General features: G+C 35.0%; 1 protein-coding gene across 3 annotated transcripts in view; it reads left to right on the top strand.

Moving 5' to 3' along the window:
- spz5 (spatzle 5 Toll-1 receptor) overlaps positions 1-18,337 on the top strand; it is a 53,185-nt gene that overhangs the window by 29,547 nt on the left and 5,301 nt on the right. The gene's annotated exons all lie outside the window — the stretch shown is intronic.

Genomic DNA, 18,337 nt, shown 5'->3' on the forward strand with positions numbered 1-18,337 from the left:
AAATTAATATCCGAAATTGTAAAGGATAATGAAACGATAGATGTAAGTTTAATAAAGACAAAATTAAGATAAGAAATACCCACACAATAGATCCATTTAGAATTTTCGAAAACAATTAGGTTGCTACCCCTGAAGACCAAGTTGGAACGCTTCGGATAATTAAGTCTTCCACAACTTTGAAAGCAGATGACAGATACATTTAAGTAATGTATGTACTTCCATTTTTGATATATTTATTCTTGTTACAAATAAACAATTATTTTTGTTACCAACTTACATACAACTGTAAACTGTAAAGTGTACTTACAATTATAAAGTACTTCTCTTTATAAAATAATTATTATATTTTTGTTCTGAATTTACAAACGCAATGAAGGAGTATCGAATGTAATCACATTACCGTGCATAATACTGACGGTTACCTAATTACTACAAATCACATATTTGCACCGTAAATTGTATTATCTGTAGATGTTTTGTGTCGTGTTCACATAGTAAATTACTGTGCGTCGATTGTTACACTTTTCCCTCTTTGTGATAAAAGTTATGTGCTTTGCACAGCTTACTACGATTGTATAATGAAGTACAAACATTACGTATCATGTACAAAATCAAAAATTAACCTGGTAATATTGTTGGAATACTTATCGCCAGTAATCTCATTTATTCCGTGTATTTTTTTTTGGAAATTGATGAACTTTTTCCGACAAGATTTACACATAACATTAAAGAAGAAGACTTACACATAACATTAAAAAGTTATATCTATTTGTTTATATATTTGACGACCCCTGGTAGTGCACCATATTTGTTTGACACGCAAAGGATCGATCCGGGCTCGATCCCCGGTTAGACATCCTGATAACTGATGAATTAATAATTTCTGTTCTTGGTCTAAGTATTTGCAACCTTTTTCATTGCAATTGAATTTGTTTGGGACAATAAATGAAGTATTATAATGTTTAACCCCATCACATTAAGATTAGCAAGTAAAATATAAAATAATCGCACAGGGCTGATGGGGGTTGTCACGACGGGCGGAAGTATTATCAAACCGAGTTACTCATAATTCAAATATAACAGACATTGAGAATGGACATATTTACGACAGCTGGAATCAAATTACATATACAGCACACGACATAATTATTTTATAAATTAATCAGTAACAATTATCTTATTGTTATTTCTGATTAATCAGATCACGTTCGGACCTCGCCTTTGTTCCGTGTTTTGCTGGGTCACTCCGGTCACTATGATTCAGGGTTAGACTAGCTTGATGTGTGAATGTGCTAGGACTTAGCTCATTTACACTTAAATCATTACAGGACAGTAAGTTGTGTTTTTTAAACAAACTTATCGTAGCACCATTATTCTGAAATATGTATTAATGGGCCCGGCTGATATTATCCTGATAAGAATAGATCTTGACAAAAAATGAAATAAGTAATAATTATCCTATGTCTTATTTCAGGTCATAAACTATTATATGTAGAACAAGTTTAGTTAAAATCGTTTTAGATGTTTTGCGTGATTATATCAAACATATGTACAGACTAACACAGTTATAAAATTAAGAGAAAGAAAAAAGAATTAAGAAGATTCAGGTAGCTCCTACTTTCAACATGATGAAATAAGAAACTAACATGTAGTCTGACGATAAGTGGTTGCTGCCCATGTACATCTGTAATCAACCCCAGATAGGATTATATATTCCTACCTCAGGTTTGCCACAGATGCGCCACTACCTCTGAGGTCAAAGCTGGAACGCCTCGGAAAAGTATGTCTCCCTTACCACAGCCTTCAAACAGAACACAGAAGCGTTTAACACTGCTGTTATGAGGTGTGTCGCAGTTTATTATGTAATTAACAATACTCTCTGTTCAAAATGATTGACATAAGCTTATCGCGGTAGTCATGCTTGATCGATTAGACAGTAGCTTTATCAATTAATCTTTCAATCAAGTCATGATCGGCTTTAAGAAATGGTTGCTTAACCTGTTGTCAAACGTTGTAATTGTTTTCGTGTTACATGTCATAGTTGGTAGCTGACAGCCATCTGTGGAGTTTTTCTGTAAAATCCTGGTACTTGAATGGCCTGTTACTGTGTAGTTAAAGCTTTTTTGTTATTAGTGTTTGTTTGTTATTTTACCTTACGATTTTCAAAAGATAAACCTTAAATACAGAAAAATATCGCATTCCTGTATAAGAGCCCTTATTTTTTGCATTTTTAAAATATACTTTATATCGGCTACAGTTATATGTGCTGTAAAAAAATAATTGTCTATTTATTACAGAGAGCAGAGGCTGAACGATAGGAATCCGTTTTTACCCTGAGGCTACGGAACTTAAATAACTATGTTTTGAACTGTAATTTGCTCGTAAATTGAAAAACATGAAGCTAAACAATCGAAGTTACAAATGAAAACGGCTAAAATGAATTCATAGAAATCTCGTAACAACTGGAACAATTTGTTTGCACAGCAAACGTATTCTCAGAAGATACGGTTAAGTTTCCGGCGTAACGTAACGTTTTGTGGCTTGCTTATCGAACCCTATTGTGCATTGTGGAAACCGCTCATAACAGAAGGCATGCCCACTAGGGTGTCCCGTAAATATTTTTTTTCGATTTTCTTAACAGCAGACCCCTCAAAAGTTGCGTAATTAAGCGTAGATTAATAAAAAAATAATAAAAAAATTATAAAACTACATCTTTAGGGCTCTACCGAGCTTCAAAGTTTTGCGAAATTGACATTTTTTGGTGATATTTCGCTGTTCATTATTACTGTTCCTTAACTTAATTTTAAACATTTAATTACTTTATTTTCTATATTGGGTCAATACAAACAAGTCGTTTTGTTTTGCTTACAACAACCCATTACCAGCGACTTCGCATTTGTTAGGATTTAATCAGCAAATCCTCATATTTTCACAAGTTTTTTGTTTTGACCTGCGAGTGTTTTCTTTGTGGCAAAAGCAATTATTATACAATATTTGCTGTTTATACTATGTTAGAACCATACTGAGAACTTGATGATCGGCAGCTACCAACTATATAGGGGCATCCAACTACATTTGCGTGTCATCTGGAGAGCTCTACCTAACTTTGAAGTTTTATAAATTTTACATTTTTACAGACACGCAACAAACATCTATCAACCGTACAAAATTTAGTTTATAATCAATGACAATAACATAAAATAAAAAAGGATTTTCTACCCAGAAATTGTGCTTGATTTTACAACATACCTATCAATAATAAATCCATCTCTATAAGAAGCTATATTTACAGTTCAGGAGGCCTCTGCTACCAGTTATACATTTATTTCTCTTCACGTGTCCTCGTTTTAAATATGTTAAAGAACCAACGTTTATATAACCTGAAGCTCCACACAATATTTTGGTATAAACTCTAGTAAAGAACTTTACTTATTGCGGTTTAAATATCCTAAGTTTAGTGCAACTTTAAGCTTATCTAGTCTTTATTATTATTTGCTATACCAGTAATCGAAAGTAGTCGCTATTATCAAACAACATAGTGAAAAGCATGTTTCCTTCGCATACAAATAAAAACATTTCTTTCGACAATAGAATCGACGATAGAACTCAGATTTTTGTGTTAAAACCAAGAGTAGGTGCGGTGAAATCTTTTATGGTTACACATTAGGTTCAAGAAAATATTTCACATGTATTTGAAAACAATTACATAGTTCGTTGCGAATAGTAAATAGTGTTTTACTGCGGTGGCTTATAATTTGCCTGATTTGGCAAAAAATGTAGTTAATGAAGATATAAAGATGAAAATTATCTTTGTGAAACATATCCATTTGAATCAACTGGACGCTGTTGTCTAGACCGGGATAAACGTCCCACTCGAGATGGCTACTTCTTTTAATATAATAGCAACTCATCACTAATGCCATACTGAGATTTTACATCGACTACTTATTATATTATACGTCGTTAAAATATACGCCCGATTTTATTTCTTATCAAGAGAAAGACTTCTTCTTTTAACTTTGGATTTTTACTGAAAAAGCTGAGTTCTGTTATTGATTACTTTATCGAAAGATTTTTTTTCTGTGCATTATTTGTACATTTTCTAGGAGCCGAAGTAGAACCATATTACATTGTATGTACTCTCGATTTTACACAAAAATCTGAGTTCTCTCGAGGTTTCAATGGACGAAAGGAATAATTTTGTGACAACACTTTTGTCAGTACATTGTATGATGATAATGACTACATTAGGGACTTAGTATTGCGAAGAATAATAAAAACGGGTTAAAATTAAAGTGGTACTAAGCGCAGGATATTAAAATGGCAAAGAATCGAGTTCTCTGCTAGTAGATAATATTACAACGAAATAATTGCATGTCTCGAGCGCCAGGTCAAAAAATGGCCGGTTCTTCAACATATTTTTATCAAGGATCTTCAACTCATGTTCTGGCTTAAGAGCTCTGATTTTGTTTATTCGATATTTTCCCCGTCACATGCAATCTACATAAAGATGTAACAGGTAACAGCAGCGTCATAAAGTGTAACTACGACGAAGTTACAATATCGAGCAAAAATACCAAATCTTGGACACAAAAATAAATTTCAATATCAAGTATTTGTCATTAATTATAAGCTCTATATTGTTTTTATCGTTTTATCGTCTTTTTCTATTAATTTTATTACAAAAAAACTTCTTAAACGTGATTTTTTTTATTATTCTAGGTGTCTGTTAAAATGGATTTTTTTTAAAACTTCAAGGCTCGGTAGAGCCCTCAAGATGACATGCAATTGTATTTTTTTTACTTTATCCGTAATCTGCGTAAAATTACGCAACTTTTGACACATCTGCTCATAGTCTAGCTCAAAAAAATTTTTTTTTCATACAAGGACGGGACACCCTACTATTGCCCACACGGATTCGAACGTGTGAGGTTAAGCTTAAGGAAAATGTTAAATGTTCGCTAAATATAACCATTGCCGCCACTAAAAAGAATATCTTGTAAATAAAATTCTCGTGTTACAATGTTAGTTAGCGTACTCCTCCGAAACGGCTTTACCGATTTTCACCAAATTTTATATGCATATTCAGTAGGTCTGAGAATCGGCTACTATCTATTTTTCATACCCCTAAGTGATAATGGTTGTTTATACATAACATTTTTTAATTTATATAGCAACACAACGTTTGCCGGATCAGCTAGTAATATGTAAAAACGAAGATTAAAAAAATATTTTTTTTTCTTTTTGTTATCAAAGAATTTACTTAAATTAATATTGTTAAAAAAGAATTGATAGACTAGTGGTTAATCTTAAAAAAAAGTTAATGTATGTGAAGTCTACCAATACGCACAACACACACACACAATAATCCTTTTCATTCTGAGAGGATACCCATGCCCAGCAGTGGGATTTTGATGATCTAACGTAACGTTTTGTGGCTTGCTTATCGACCCCAATTGTGCATTATGGTAAACCGCTGATAACAGAAGGCATTTGAATGTGTGAGGTTCGGCTTTATTAAATTTAAAGATTATTAGAATTTAATTAAATTTATAGTATAAACTAACTACTCATCATCCCATTACTTTCCCACTGCTGGGAACGGGTTTCCTCTCAGAATGAGAATTAGGCCATAGTCTATCGCGCTGAACAAGTACGGATTGGTAGACCTCGCATACCTTTCAAAACTTTTTTTAAAGATTTCTCAGGTATGCAGGTTTCCTCGCAATATTTTTCTTCGCTGATATATCAAGTGATAATTATTCGTAATATCAAATATGCACAAAACATAAAAAATGCAGAGGGTTTTGTTAGGGATTTGTCTCTCGGACCCTCGAGGGAGATCAACCACTGGGCTGCCTATTTATGTTAATACACTCTTTGAAGAGTTTAAATGCAAAAAAAACTATTTAATACATACATTAGTATCAGTATATCACAAGTTCATAGGCTAATAATTAATATGCAGACAAGTCATTGTCGCACATAGAATGGAAATAGAGCGAGGCTGTACTGTCGTTCACACAAGTGTTAAACATTTCGTATGTTATTGTTACAATGGTCCATGTGTCGACAATTGTACAGTCGTGGACTACTGCAGCAAATAGTATTTTAGTATAGGCTTTCTGTACCCTTACCATGAGTTTTCAAAACATCCCACAATTTTACGTTACGTTTACTCAATCCATTATTCTGTTCCGTTTGTTTCAGTAGACTGGATAAACGTAAGTGCTCAAGTCTTTTTGTCTGCCTCACATCTTCGCAAAAAAAGAGAGACAAAACATAAAGCGCCATTTTGTCAATTTAGACATTTAATGTTACGTTACTGACACTATAGTTCTGACACAATCCGCTAGGGGCGCTGATTGGAATTTGTATGGGCAAATACGTAAACAAATACCAAAACAGTCATAATTGTCAAAACGTAAAAACTCATGGTAAGGAAGTTGATTATATTCGTGGGTCAATTAATCTGTGAGGAATAAGTAGAATCGTAAAACGTCATACATTTAGGACGAAAGGTATTCATGTCCATGAGTAATATTATGTTAACAATAGAAATGTAAAAAAGATGAAATACATTTTTTTCTGGTTTATATACATAGATAGATTTTTTTTACTATGTAAGTTATTTACTAAGCATGTTTTGTCACACGATATTGTATGTGAATAATGTGTGAAAAATATTGCCATTGCATTCTTTTATATTATAATAAACAAGTATTCATTTCAACTGATGGTAAGTGCCAACATACTGATACATTACATATTGATGGCGCATGGACATCTATAATCAACTTCAGATAGAATTAGGCCTACCTGAAGTCGGCTATAGATGTGTTGCTATTGCTGAGGGCTAAGTTGTAAAGCCTGGTGTCTCTCCCATACCACACTTTTCAAACTAAAACACACCAGCGTTTAATACTAGTACTTCAAGGCACAAATAAATGTGACAGTGGTGCCTATTTTTTTAATATTTAACCTAACGATAAGGCAGATGGGCTACCTGGTGGAAAGCAGTCACCGTCGCCTGTGGACATTCGCAACACCAGAGGAGTCGCCAATGCATCGCCGGCTTTGAAGGAGATCTCCTTTTACACCCCTCTTGAAGAACCTCATGTCATAGTCCTGAGGGAATACCTCAGGAAACATTTACCTTTTTTATACCTTTGCAAATAAACGTAAATATGTAGTTCCTCCACCTTAAAAAGGCGTTGTCAGAAAGATATAAAATACGCAATAAATAATAATAATTTATTGATCCATAAATAACGGCAAATGTACAACATGACCGCTTATGTAAGTAACATTATATTTCCCGATATGATATATCATGGATTAATACAGCAATTATTTTGGCATCCGTAATGTACATGTACGTATGTCAATTAATAAAAAATCCGACGGATATTTATGTCAGATATTATACTCGTATGGAATAGCGAGAAATAATTAAATGTATCGAGAAAACTACATAACAGTATACTGGGAATTTGTATAAAAACAAGTTCGTTTCTCTGAATGCGAGTCGCGTGGGCAGTGGTCACCATACTAGTCTGGTGGACTAGTGCACTGGTGGTGGTAGAAAGGTGGTGGTTGTGGGTTCGATTCTGGTTAAAGTAAAGATATTTTTGCCATGTTTCGGGGAATCGTAATTTAGGATTTAAGTTAGTAGACCCGTCAGTGGTTCATCTCCTGTAACACCACCTCTACGCCTGTTTCTGAATGATAACAGCAATGTTCATGTTCAACACTGCTACGTACGGGTGTGAAGTGTGTATTAAGGGAGAAATACTTTTGAGATGCTACAACTTAGTCCTCTGTGATATCAACGTATCTGTGGCGATCCCAAGTAGCAATCTAGTCTTATCGGGGGTTTAATTACGGTAGTCCATGGGCGGTAGCAACATACTCATTTGCTATAAATATAGCCTCTGCTAGTAATATTTATTTAAAAAATCGATTAACATAAATACAATTTATTTCATACATTTTGTTTTCGACGAAGCATTCTTAACATTTGAATGTAAGAAATGTACGAAGATACGAATTTGAATTTATTTTTTTAACGTTTTAAGGATATGTGCGCGAGCATCCTGTGAATGCAATATGGACTCTGGGTAGTTGATTTATTTTAAAGGCTTTTTGATATTGTAAGTTCGCAAATAAGATCACGACACGGAACGAGGTCGTCTGCAGGTTATTGATTTTTCAGGGCTAGGGGTGTCACGCACGGGGCTCCATTTAAAAAAGATAATGTCAACACTTTGTCTTTCTTTTTAAGACCAAAAACATATTATTTATTTACAGTCTAGGTTACAATAATTCAAAAATAAAAACATAAATAATAATAATAATAATATAATTAATAAATAATATAATAATATAATTGAAATAATATAAAAAAGATAAATGATATAATATAAAAATATTAGGACAAATATTTGCTATTAAAAATGTGTGTGTTAATTATTGAAATCGCTTAACCAACATTACTGTGAATGCATAATACGTACATATAGTAATTTTGCTTAAAAATCCAATGCATATGTACTTGTATACTCGTATATACATAACTTTGTAGACAATTCGATGTACTACATTTGTTCTTTAATAGTTATTTATTTTTAAATAATTTACTCCAAGTTGACAACCCTATTCCCAAAGTCGGAAATGGTTACTACGATATCCTTGACTCGCGACACTTTCGTTTCGCTTTGTTCTGTGCATGCGATTGTGCGTAGAATAGACAACACCCATAACAGCCTGTATTAAGTTGGGCTATGACTTATTGAACAGCGACTTATAATGGGCAGTGACTTATAGAGCACTAGCGTGTATAAGTGAGGTGTAGAGTAGAAGGATTTAAGGTGGTAGGAACTTTTATGTAGTGACACTGACGGCACCATTGCCACACTTATTTCTGCCTAATACCAGTGTAAAACATTGCGTTCTGGTTTGACCACTATGCATTAAAATCTTGTCCTTAGGGGTAGCTATGCTATAGCTGATTTCGGGTAAGACTCCAATTCTGTATAAGAATTACTTATTTACTTTAATAGGACGTCAAACCCTCCGAGTCTCTCATGCTGCGTATTGTCCCATAAGGTTAGTTGATGACTAACTAATGAAGGTGGTAGAACCCTTTATAGTTTGACTCCGGCGGCACTACCGTCTCAACTATTTTTGCCCCATAACAGCAACGTTAAGCTCCGCTGTGTTCTGGTTTAAAAGTGTGGTAAGGGAGACATACAATTCCGAGGCGTTCCAGCTTAGTCCTCAGGGATAGCGGCGCATGTGTGGGTAGACTGCACCTCGTCTGCTGCTACTATATTATAAAAATATAAAAATAAAATATGGATTTTCGGGTTTCGAGAATGACTCAGTTGGTCGAATACCCTCAGGATTCCTTCCATTATATATCCATGACGACATTGCCACTTACCCTCAGTACCTACCTAGTCTACTACTAGATACTTGTACAGCATAAAAACAACAATGTTGCTTAAAATTACAATACCTAGTTCCAACTTGAACTCATAAATTGCATAACATTGCACTAAACGAGGTGTAGAAAGTGGGTATAAAGTTTGTGGTAAAGTCAAAAAGCGGTGAAACCCGCGAGATAGCATCTGTCCCGCAGTTGAATACTAAGCGTATTTATGACCTGTGAAAATATACGGGCAAAGAATTGGACAAGGCACGCGCGTTATGTTATATAAGGGGTCATTGAAAATACACACGCGTTAATCTGTTGGACTATGTTAAATGTAAACTGACACTTTTGGTGTATGAATATTTGAAACTTTAGAAGCAAAAATTTTAAAGAATATTCTTGACTTCAAAGCATATTGATCATGAATTCGTCCTTTATTCTCGTGTAAATGGCCATTAAAATTTTAATAAATTTCACATAAATTCAGAAATATTTGAGTAATTGCTGAAATTGATTACAAGTGTGTTAGTATTCTTCGTCGTAATACTTCTTTGATACGTTTGTCACTACTGTTATACTTACGGAAATAGGTGTGGCTGTAATGCCACTGTTATCAAACCACGAGACGTTAGTAAATTACATTCAAAATAAGTGTGTATGGAAATCACAATAGTTTACTTCAGTAGAGTAGCAGGTGAGCACCACCTGATGGTAAGTGGCTGCCGCCCATGAACATATATAATCAACCCCAGACAAGATTACCTGAGGTCCTAACTGAGATTGGCCTCAGATGCGCCACTACTCCTGTGGACTAAGCTGGAATGCTTCGGAAAAATATGTCTCCCGTCAGGCCAGAACACAGCGCAACACTGCTGTTATTAAGCAGAAATAGTTGTGGCGGTCGTACTGCCAGAGTCAAAACACAGCGGGTTCTACATTAGTTAAAGCGTCGGTTCCACTCGTGATGCAACTCCGTATGTTTCAACGTGTCAACTTTAGTGCGATCGTGTCTCGATTTGCTTTCAATATGTAACATAGCCACTTTGAAGGAAAATCTCGTGAGTCATCCTAGATGGGTTGTGAAAGTGCTGATGTAACCTAATATACCTAATCCATTTGAATTTTATTTTTTGACACATGAACGTATTTAGAATATATAGCAGTACATCTGGTAGTAGAGGGTAGAAATAAATAATTTTATATTATAGAGTTAACAAATGCTCATTCGATAGATAATATAATGGTAAGGGATTACTTAATTGTGGACGTCAATAATTAACCCCAGACCGGATTGGATAGGACTGAGATCGGTCACAGTTGCATTACTACTCTTGAAAATACTGAAATTTATTTAATTAATCTTATTACTGCCCTAAAATCATAAAACAGCAACGGTTTTAGAACATGCCATTAATTCTCGTCAGTAATTTAATTATAATTTTACGAATTATTTTTACAATTAAGTTCATTAAGTATAATTTTATTTAATCCACCAATAATACACGAAGAAAGTGAGAAGGGTTTTAGGTTGTGGTTGATTGGTTCATCTTACCCATTAAAGTATCCATCAAATTGAAAGTCGTGGGTAAAATCTTATTTAGAATAATTGTATTAGTCTACTTTTACGCTAAAATGAGACCACGTTTATAAACGTAAAAACGATTTACACATCCAAAAAAAAAGTTAAGTGGCACTTGTTGTCTGTCAAAGCAAGCATTTCAAAGACGGGCAGTTACATAAGACCTGAACAAGCGACCTTGAAACACATTGGCTCATTACTCTCATGACTAAACAATGTTTTATTGTTTTGTTTTAAACATTTCACAATTTCACAAAGTTTGGAAGTGATTTTTTGTTTCGCGTTACAAGTTAGTTTTCTGAGAAATGTGGAATTTGTTTTGTAAGAGGAAAAATGAGCACGTTTTGCGGGAAAATAAAAATGAGGTATGAGGCATTGCGTTTGTAGTACTCCGTCAATAAAAAAAAAAAGGTAGTTATGGCCTAGTAGATCTAGAAAAAATAAGACTGCACACCATCTGATGTTAAGTCCTTACCTTCGCACAGGGGTATCTTTAATAAACTCTGTTAATCAATGTATTCTAACTAAGGTACCTGAAGTGTGATCCATCACAGGTTCGTTATCAGGTGTGAGGACAAAGTCGCCTCACATGCAAGTCAGCCAGCATCCATAAACTTTTACCGCACCTTAACATCTTCACGTAAGAAATAAGGGACTATGATACCTACCCGGTAGAAACAGACTCTTTCTACCTTCACAGGACATCCACAGCCCAAATAACATGTATGACCACTTTAAATCTCGGCTAGCTCTATAGCAAAATAGCGGAAAACGCGTTATGTATATGGGAACAAGATATAATCTTAATTATAGGAAGAAATCGGAAGTGATATGAGTTACAAGTGTTACGTTCAAGTGCCGCACTTGTAATGTAGTTACATAATGACAACGTTATGGGAATTTTCCTGAATTACTATTGTTTTGTATTGAGTAAGTTGTAGGGATGGCGATTCCTTTCGGAAAGCGATTCTTGAATCGATTTGAATTAACGTGTGATATATCGATTCACAAAAAAACCGAGGCCTAAAGAATCGATTGTCCAAAAATCGTTTTTGATCTATTCACGGGCGAAGCTAGCGAAAAAAAATGTCGTCAGGACCAAACAATCACTGAAATACGTATATATCTGAAAAAAATATCTATAACACATTTCTTAATATTAAATGCACTTCGAAAAAAATAATTTCCGATTCTCTAGGAACTAGGATGTAATAATTATTCACTGAATCGATCCATTACTGGTGATAGATTAAAATAATCGATTTGTCAAAATAAAACCGTGTCTTTTTAGTTTTGTTAAACTATTATTTATTTTTATTTTTTTAGTCTGCGACAAACTCGTAGATTGGGGAATTAATTAATCTTATAAGGATAATGGCAAATTATTATCAAATTATTGCATTTTCATCGGTCAACAACCCAAGCTAATAAAAGCGTGTTAAAAATCGATTCTTAGATCGCCATCCCTAGTAAGTTGAATCTTGTAATCGCCTTCATTTGAATGTTGCTTTTGAATTTGAATGGTGGGTTCAGTAGAAACCTATTGAGTCAGATTAGTACTTGAATATTTAAACGATTTTCCTGTAATAGAAGTCGCGAACGAATATTTTGTTATGTAAAATAGAGATAGAAGTTAATGAGCATGGAGTGTACCTCATGCTAACTTGTGTCATTTATAATATCTATAAACGACACCAAATATTTATTAGACCCATATAGAAGTCTCGTATATATAGAGTCTTTAATGGTGCTTTAAGCAACTTTAAAGTACGTATTGAGAATATACAGATATCTTATATATAAAATTCTCGTGTCACAATGTTAGTTACCGTACTCCTCCAAAACGGCTTTACCGATTTTCACCAAATTTTATATGCATGTTCAGTAGGTCTGAGAATCGGTTACTATCTATTTTTCATACCCATAAGTGTATTGTTCACCCTTAACATTTTTTATTTATATTATTTTATTACGTTTGCCGGGTCAGCGAGTTGTTCTATAATAATTATGGAGTGATACACTGTAGGCCTCTCCCACGAGTGGCCTATGAAATGGGTTGAAACCAATACAAAAGATTACTCTTATCACCTACACGACAATATTTAAAACCTTTGCACAACTAGTTCTTGACACAGAATTACTTTAATGTTACGAATTAGACCTCTTTATATTTAATGGTATTAGATTGAACTTAATACGACAAGTAATCGACTCTTCTCATGTAGAGTTTGAACGCAAACTCTAAATGTAATGGCCTCGCTCTATAAATTATTGCATGTGAGTGACAACTTGATTAAGACACATGTCATGTCATGTGTAACGTTAACATATTGTTTATTTAATGCACTGTATCTTAAGCCTATAATTCTTATATCCTACAAGACATACGGAAATCAATGATTCTATGAATAACTTGTGTGGTTACCGTGGTTAGAGTGGTTAAGGTTTGGTTCATAATAAGTCATTTTATACTAAACCTGCTGCACTGTCTCTGTAAATATGTTTGAATTAGCTGTTATAAAATGTTAGGAGTTTATTCCAATTTCATTCTAAATTAGTTGACGTCTAGTTAGAGCCGACTTCACTTCCTATTTGAATTTTTCAAGAGGTGAAGTTAAAATTTGATGAAATAACTTAATTTTCTTTTTCCACTATTAACTAACTAGGTTTAATCCAATGCTTTTTATACGATATCAGCTTAATGTGCTTTCTGACGTAAAATACACATGAGATTCAAATACTAGCGGTTACCCGTCCAAAGTTACTTAGGCTTACTCGCACAATCGTGGAGACTATAAACGCTTCATGGACACAAAAAAAAAACGATTTTTAACAAACTACCTAATAACACATTGTCATATGCGTAATGTCTTAGACACTATATGAATCATCATTATCATCAATTCATTACTATGCTCATTATGTACTGCTGGGCACGGGTCTCCTCTCAAAATGATAAGGATTGAACCTACAATTTATCACGCTAGCCAAGTGCAGATTACTTCATACAGAATAAAAAACTTATTTTAAATTTATGTTAGGCTTGTAGCTTTTCGCACTCGCCCGACGGGGCTATGCGCTAAGAGGACTCCGGTTGCGTTGGCTATCACTGATTTATCACATAGTATTAGACTGTTTGTCTCAAATAGTATCACACTGTATGTACTGATTAAGAATCTCAGCGGTAGTTTACACAGTGCGCGTCCCTGTAGTTCCGGGACAGAATAGAGCTACGGTATCCTCTGCCTGTCGTAAGAGGCGACTAAAAGGGACCTCCGGGTATACGGGTGGCAAGAGTAGGAGCTCAAACCGTCCCCCGACCCCGGGAAGGACAGCGGTTTGTGTGGTCGCATACCGTCGTGCACACCAGTCGGAGTGGCGAGCGTCATGCTCACCTGGGCGGAGCCCGACAGGGCAATGCGCTAAGAGGACTCCGGTTGCGTTCATTTGGAGATCTCGGAGTCCTCTACGCAGCGCCGAGGACGGCCACCGGGGGTTTTAGTGCGGTAAGAAGGTTACACAGCGCGTACGGATGATCTAACTGACAATTGTATTCAAGGCACATAAAGGAAAGTGGCGTGAGCACTAATCTGCGCCGCCTCTTGCATTTCGGAGCACCTTCCCACGTTTTCCAATGGTTTTACCTTTCAAATGTAAACAAATTGTTATCGTGTAAACTTTCACGGGCTTTAGTAATTCGCGATGTCCTGAGTCAAGTGGGAGTTGAACTCCTGTACAAAGGGTTCGGTACCACCATTTTTTATTTTAGTATTTGTTATCATAGCAGCCCTAAAAGTAAATGCATTATAAAAATTTGAACTATTTATTTCGGTTTAACAGATAAAGCGAAAACTGCCGAAAAATGGGTCTATGGTGACCCCCATTTATTTTGGTTTTTAAGCTATTGCATAGCTTTTATCGCGGGCTTTGAGCGCGGCGACCGAATCGAGAAATTCCGTAACGAAAATAAGTAACACCTTTCAACAACTCGGTTGCCTGGAGACTTGATATCCAACTATCAAGTCTCCAGGCAACCGAGTTGTTGACTGTCAATAGAAAAATATGGATATAATTGAATAAAGTATTATTTTACATTCCTTATTATTTTATTTGATATTGGCGACGAGATGTCGAATGAACTAAAAAACAATAAGGAAATACGAGCCACATTACGTGGGTTAATGAAACGAACCGAAAATTACATTTCGGGAATAGAAAAAATTGACATTGAAGAAATAAATATACGACTGAATTCTTTACAAGAAAATTTGAACAAATTCTACGCGATTGAAGAAAAAATTGAATGGCTTACAGAAGAAGAAAATTTAGAAGAGGAAATAAAATACAGGTACGAATTTGAAGAAATATATACAAAGCTAAAATTTAAATTTTTGAATGTACAAAAAGAAAATAATCGGCTAATACCTGAATGTTCTTTTATATCAACAAGAGCGTAAGTTTATTTGATAAACTGTTAACTGTCAAGGCACGCTTGAGACATACACCTAATACAAAAGAGTTATCACCTTATCAGTTAATGTTCGGCAGAGAGGTAAGAACCTATATGCATGCCTTATTTAAGAAATCCGCCCCACTATCCAGATTAGGTACATTACAATGCACCGCCAACGCAGGAGTTCGGACAAGGTGATAAGGTACAAGTCCGCAGTTACACCAACCCAAGAGTTAAATGGGAGTTCGGAGTCGTCATCCGAAGATTAGGTAGACTCCATTATGAAGTCAGAACTGAAAACGGCATACTGGTGCGCCGTCACCTTGACCAAATGCTGCCGGCGCCCCTGATGGTGTAAGTGAAAATAGCGGTGGAGGACTGTTGGATATCAAGTCTCCAGGCAACCGAGTTGTTGACTGTCAATAGAAAAATATGGATATAATTGAATAAAGTATTATTTTACATTTCTTATTATTTTATTTGATAACCTTAATTCGTCAACTTGAACACAGATGGCAGTAATACACATTTTTTTATAATCCGTGCAGAAATCTTAAAATTGCGTGAAGTATATTTTATATTCCCATTATAAAATTCAAAATTATATTACCATATTATCAAAATAATATGTTTTATCAACATAAGCTATGTTGAATTCTGGATTGATAAAATAACGTAAAAGAGTGTTTGTTATTTTTAAACGTATTATTACAACTGACAGACTTGACAGCACAAAATCAAAACGCCATTATGATTTATTGTACAAATAATTTGTGTACAAAGTGTTTTAAATATGAATAAACAAAGTGCATTTATTAATGAAAAATGCGATGTACCTGTAACATTCGGCCAAATGTCACAGGCACATCGCATTGATCCATTTATATTGCTGGTTGTTAATACTTTACGTCACTTATTAAATACTTTTCTATTTTATATTTTAGAATAATGTTCAGTCTTGCTTGGAGTTATGAAATGTCAGCTGATATTTGCAATGTCTTATATAATGGAGATATGATAAAATAGTGGATAAAGATGTATTAATGTAAATGTTGATGATTATGGAAGAATATATTGTATTTCTGGAATTCCTTCTGAGCGTTTTCATGGCATAAAAAATGCTATGCAATAGCTTTACCGCGGCAGTCTCCGAGTGCCACACGTATTTTTTTTAGTATTTGTTTTTATTGCGGCCACCATTACACATAATCAGTGTAAATTTCAAAGGTTTATCTATTACAGTTCCAGAGATAGACCCCTGTGACATACAGACGGACAGACAGCGGAGGCTTAGTTCCGTTTTTCTGTTTTTCCGGGGGGTTCCGTTTTTACCTTTTAGGTACAGAACCCTAATAAAGAAAAAAAACTTGATTTTATCAGCCCCATCAGTATGTCTATCTACAGTTCTATACAAACGGAATAATAAACTGAAAAATCTAAATAAATCTTATAGCTACTGGTTTGGATAATATGTAACATTTTATTTCAATTGATTGATCATCTACACTGAAGATCTACACCATAGATTAGTAAAGATACTTCGCCGCCTTGAAATTGAATGAAGCCGCAAATGGCTTATTATAGTAAGTTCTTTTTTTGAATTCTTGACAAATAAAAACATTTTTAGAGAAAATTTACGAATAAATAACTAATACTGCGTAATTTACATAATAAATAAATAATTTATAATAATAATTTCAAATATTTTAGGGACATTTTAGCACGGAGACGTGGCAAAACTTTTTTACGCAACTATTTCAATTCTCAAAACTGGGTACATTTTCTTGTTAGGAGTGAGTAATCTTTACTAATCTATGATCTACACACACAATACAATGATTCAGGGTGTAGCACAATGCATCAATTTACTTTGCTTAACTTCAAGAGCGGTTATCGACAGTGACATTGACATTTGCCCAATCGTGGGCGTGGACGAGGAGATAAACTAAAAGTTTAGTAGTAATAATGTGCCTAGTAGCGTTACAAAAAATGAATAAATTACTACCTTTTACGCGCGGTTTCGCTTGTATTCAAAGGTTATTATCACGGAACAGTAAGCTAGTTTTTCTTGTTCTGTAATTTTTTATGCCACGGGAATTATACTATTTTCGGGATAAAAGATACCCAATGTCCTTTTCTGAACCCCTGACAAAGTATATAAACAATTTCATGGCAATTGGTTATGTAGCTAAGGCGTTAAAGTGTAGCAAATAAACAAACATACTCGAATTCGAATTTATAATATTAGTTAGGATTAGGATTTGTCCCTGTAGTTTCGGGACCAGAATAGGGCTACGGTATCCTCTGCCTGACGTAAGAGGCTACTAAAAGGGGGCCTTCGGGGTTGAGGGCGGCAAGAGTTCTAAGGGAGCTCTAACCATTCGGCTAGCGACCCTGGGAATAACGATGGTATGTGTGACCGCGTACTGTCGTACGCTCCACGAGGAGTGGCTAGCTAGCTTCATGGTCATCTGACGGAGCCTGACAGGGAACGCACGAAGAGTACTCCGGTTGCGTTCCTTTGGGGAGATCCCGGAGACGCCTACGCAGCGCCGAGGACGGTCACGGGGGGGGGGGGGGGTCGCGGGGGTTGGGGGGTTTAGTGCGGTAAAAGTCCCACATAACCTGTTCGTCGCTCCCACGGCGTCGGGTACCTTTTGAAGGTCTCGCCCTCGACAACAAAAAAAAAGTTAGGATTAGGATTAATTTTTGGTTGCAAAGTAAACGTGTGTAAACTGTCTAAGCATTTGATTTAAGACAATTTACATTTCTCTCGAAGTCTTGTTTACTTTGTTTTAGACAAATCACACTAATCCTTACTTATACGTTCAAAACATATTAATTTGTAAGACCGACTTTAATTAAACTT

Source organism: Epargyreus clarus, unplaced genomic scaffold, assembly GCF_041222505.1.
Source record: "Epargyreus clarus isolate Ecla_fem2 unplaced genomic scaffold, WU_Ecla_fem_2.2 ptg000021l, whole genome shotgun sequence".
Classification (NCBI taxonomy): Eukaryota; Metazoa; Arthropoda; class Insecta; order Lepidoptera; family Hesperiidae; genus Epargyreus; species Epargyreus clarus.